Source organism: Spermophilus citellus (genome assembly GCF_964194105.1).
Source record: "Spermophilus citellus genome assembly, chromosome: 15".
Classification (NCBI taxonomy): Eukaryota; Metazoa; Chordata; class Mammalia; order Rodentia; family Sciuridae; genus Spermophilus; species Spermophilus citellus.
In genome coordinates, this window is record NC_138195.1 from 46,491,341 (window position 1) to 46,496,311 (window position 4,971).

Genomic DNA, 4,971 nt, shown 5'->3' on the forward strand with positions numbered 1-4,971 from the left:
TTTTTTTTGGAACAAAAACAAATGATTCCTGCCTCTAAGGAGCATAAAGTGTATTTTAAGACAACGATAAAAAACAAAACTGAAAAATGGGCAAAAGACTTTGAATAGACATTTCTCCAAAGAAGACCTACAGGTGGGTTTCTGGAAGACAATATGATGGTTCTTCAAAAAGTAAAACAATTACCACATGATTCAGCAATGCCTTTTCTGGGTATATGCCAAAAAGATTTGAAACCAGGGATTCAATCAGATATCAGTACCTAACAACATTATTCACCACATCCCAGAAGGAGCAACCAAAGTGTCCATCAGCAGATGAAGGGATAAACTAAGGTGGCATGTGCATACAATGAGTTATTTAGCCATAAAAGAATGAAATTCTTGCCAGGCATGGTGGTGCTCGCCTGTAATCCCAATAACTGAGGAGGCTGAGACAAGAGGATCACAAGTTCAAAGCCAGCCTCAGCAACTTGGTGAGACCCTGTTTCAGATATAAATAGGGCTGGGGATGTGGCTCAATTGTTATTGAATCCAGACCCTGGATTCAATTCCTGGTGCCAAAATAAATAAATAAATAAAAATAAAATGAAATTCTTGACTTATGCTATAAACATGGATGAACCTTGGAAAAATTACACTAAATGAAATAAGCCATAAAAGGACAGATACTTTATAATTCCACTTTAAATGAAGTATTTAGGGTCATCAGATTGATAGAAATACAAATGGTGGTTGCTAGAGTCAGGAGAGAGAGGAGTGTTATCAGGAAAGGGGTATGGAGTTTGGTTTTGGGAAGATGAAAAAGTTCTGGAATGATGATAGTGATGGTTGTACACAATGTGATTATACTTCACACCACTAAACCGAACACTTAAGAATGGTTACCCATAGCAGCACAATTCACAATAGCTAGACTGTGGAACCAACCTAGATGCCCTTCAATAGATGAATGGATAAAAAAAATGTGGCATTTATACACAATGGAGTATTACTCAGCACTAAAAAATGACAAAATCATGGCATTTGCAGGGAAATGGATGGCATTAGAGCAGATTATGCTAAGTGAAGTTAGCCAATCCCTAAAAAACAAATGCCAAATGTCTTCTTTGATATAGGAGAGCAACTAAGAACAGAGCAGGGAGGAAGAGCATGACAAGATTACCATTAAACAGGGACCAGAGGTGGGAGGGAAAGGGAGAGAGAAGGGAAATTGCATGGAAATGGAAGGAGACCCTCACTGTTATACAAAATTACATATAAGAGGAAGTGAGGGGAAAGGGAAAAAAACGAGAGAGAAATGAACTACAGTAGATGGGGTAGAGAGAGAAGAGGGGAGGGGAGGGGAGGAGAGGGGGGATAGTAGAGGATAGGAAAGGCAACAGAATACAACAGACACTAGTATGGCAGTATGTATAAATGTGGATGTGTAACTGATGTGATTCTGCAGTCTGTATATGGGGTAAAAATGGGAGTTCATAATCCACTTGAATCAAACGTATGAAATATGATATGTCAAGAACTGTGTAATGTTTTGAACAACTAATAATAAAAAAAATAAAAAAGAATGGTTACCATAGTGAATTGTATATTTTCCACAATAAAAAAAAAGTGAGTGAATTTTCACTGTAGATAGATTGTGGTGTTAAATCTACTACTAAATGTGGTAATGTAATTTTGACGACAGAGTGTCACTTTTTAATAAAAATATTTTACTTTTTAGTTGTAGTTGGATGCAATGCCTTTATTTTATTTATTTTTATGTGGTGCAGAGCATTGAACCCAGGGTCCCGCACATGCTAGGCGAGCACCCTACCACTGAGCCACAACCCCAGCCCCAGAGTGTCTTTTAGAGCTGGAAAAAGTAGAAAGGTTCTGAGTGTGAAATCCAGAGCAGCCGCAAGGCGTCTCCTGGGAACTGCTGGAAATGCAAGTTCTTGGGTCCCTATTGAGTCAATCTAGAAATGAGGTCAGCAATCTGTGTTTAACAGGCCCTGGTAGTGATTTAATGAGAACTACTGATCTAGACAAACCCTTGCTTTAAAGAGAAGGAAACGGAGGCACAGAGGGGATACCTGTCACAACTCATCTGTCAATCCTGAAATCAAATATCAGACTGGCTGGAGGACTAGTGAGTGTGGTGTCTATAGTAAATAGAAGAGACCTAACCTGGGCTCCTGACTCATACTAATGAGGTTTCCTGCTTGTCAGGGTGTGGTGGTTATCACACAGATGCTTTCAAAACCAAATAGGTTGAATTTTTTTTATCTATCTAGGAGAATTTCACAGAAAAGGGAAACTTCTTAGATTTTGGAATTCAGTTGCACAAAAATTAAGTGTTATTCATTTTTATCACGGCCAACAACTTTTTTTAGCTTTTTGCAAATGGGTTTCCAACCCTCTGAGTTCAAACTTCTTGTCTTCTTGTGATACACTTCGTAGTTATTTCCTTAGGATAAATGTGTGGGTTAATTTAAGGAATGCTGTTGAATATAAAGTTACCCCTCACAAATTTTCATTTGCAGATGTTGTGGAAATGCACCCCACACTGAGCAACACTTCCTCTGAAATGCCTCCGCTCCCCTGACTCCATTCCTGGGCTTCCTCCCATAAATCTGCCTAGTTGGTCCTCCTTGACAACATCCTGTTCTGCTGCCCACATCTGGAAGTTAGGCTTTCCCGAGGTTCAACCTCCCTTTCCAGGGTGATCTCACCCACTCCCATATCTCAGTTACCGTTTATATATGGTAGCTCTCAACTGGTCATTCTAGCTGATATCTCTCCAGTCGACTGCTTAGCCACCTCCCAACTGATCTGTTTCTAGCACTGCCCTGTGTGCACTGACTTCCTTCAGTGTCACCAGAGTATTTTTGTTTTTAAATTATTTATTTTCTTTTTTCTTTTCTTTTTTTGGTACCATGGATTGAACCCAGGGACATTTAACCACTGAGCTACATCCCCAGCCCTTTTTTATATTCTATTTAGAGACATAATCTCACTGAATTGCTTACAGCCTCGCTGCTAAAGCTGGCTTTGAACTTGGAACCCTCCTGCCTCAGTCTCCAGAGCCACCACACCTGGCTGTTTTTAGATTCTAATAGTACATATTTTAGAAAAATTGGAAAATATAAACAAGCATTAACATTAAACACCAGGGTGAGGAGAATCAAAGATACTATAAATAAACCATCAGCCAAATCCAAAATGTGAGACATTGCAAAGGACCAACAGTTGGGTTTCTTCAGAAAATGGTATGGGGGCAAAGGGAGGGAAGACTGTTATACATTAAAGGAAATTAAAGTGACACAACCAAGCACAACATACAGTATAAATTATATAAGCAGTAAAAATATTTGAAACTACTGGGAAATTTCAATTATGGACAGGGTATTAGACATTAAGAAATTATTAGTTTAGGTATTGAGGAATAATTTTCATAGTTGTAGTAATGTCATCATGACCGTGTAAAAAACATCATATCTTAAAAATGCATACTAGGTATATAAATGAAATAAGATTAACAAAATGTTAGTAATTATTGCAACTGGATGTTTATTATTCCTTTGAATGTTTTTTAATACATTTGAAAATTCTCATCATTAAAAAAAAATGAAAGGGCGAGGCAACTAAAAAGGGAAAAAATTGAAATAAGGGGAAAAAAAATCCTACCATCCTGGGAATCTTGTTTACAGAACCAAAGGGCTATCTGGTAAAAGTCCTTGACTCCAGTAATCAATCCTGGCAGCAAATCTCGGTTTATCTCATGCACACGTCCTCTGTTTCTCTGCAACTCATATGAAACACTCAGATGGCTTCTCAGGGACAGGAAACTGAGATTTGGCCTTTTCTGTTAAAAGCACTGAGACTTCAGCAGCACTGCCCTGCAATAAAACAGTTCCAGAGTCACCAGCTGCTGCCATCAAACCACAGCTTTAATAAGCTAATGCTCAAATTACCTGCGTTCCAGCACATCAGTGAGAAAGTAGCTAACTGCAAATTCAGATCCATGGGAGCCCCCTGGTAGACTCAACTGCTGGCAGGGACCATTTTACCTTAGTTACTGTCAAAACCTGGTGATTAGCATGGCACCTGGCCCCGGGGAAGCACTATGTTTTAATTGAATTGATGTCTTTAGAGGAAAGAACCCATAATAATTTGAATGCCATTGAGTTGGGGGAGGGGGGGGATGCTATGAGATTATAAAAATAAGTTTGAGGACCACTTTTCAAAGATAGTATTCCTTTCCTAGTCACTAAAAATCTAGTTATTAGAAGTAAAAGCCCAGGGGAAGGGGTTTGAGAGAAGGAACAAAAGGGATCCAAAGTGTGGATCCAAAGTGGAAAAATGATGAATTACTGCTTTGGGTAAAAACACAAGTTAAACCTTGTTTCTTTAGATGTTTTGAGACCAGAGATGATAACAAAATTGACATAGTGTGTCAATTGAGCGTGTCTCAAGAGAATCCTGGACCTGTCGCTATTTTTTTTTTTTTGTCAGCTCACTGACCATCTGACCACGACACTTCCTAATGACCAGTTCCAACAACCGGCCTTCTCCCTGCCCATGCTACTGCTGCGACATCATGAAGTCAATTCCTAAAAGTCATAAACTTTTGACAGGAGGGGATGTCGCTCATTCAGAGTTCCCCTCTGGATAAGATCCTGGAGGTTTCATTGCAGGGAATTCTTGAGAGAAAACAATAGGAGGATGAGGGACGTGAGGGTTGTGTTTTTCTCCCCCTCAAGAAAAATATCAATAAAGTGACCCTGTTGACAGCGTAAAGCAGAGCTTCAATCTGGGGTCAAGGCCAGAGCAATGGACACCTTATCCCAGTCATCCTCATCCTCTTCCTCCGATAAGGCCCCAGCCCAGACTGTGATAGTCTTTCTTCAGAAGAACTTAGAAGTCTTAAAAAAAAAAAAAATGTGATTGAAAAGGGGACAAAGGAAAACTGGTACCAAGAGGACTTTCCAG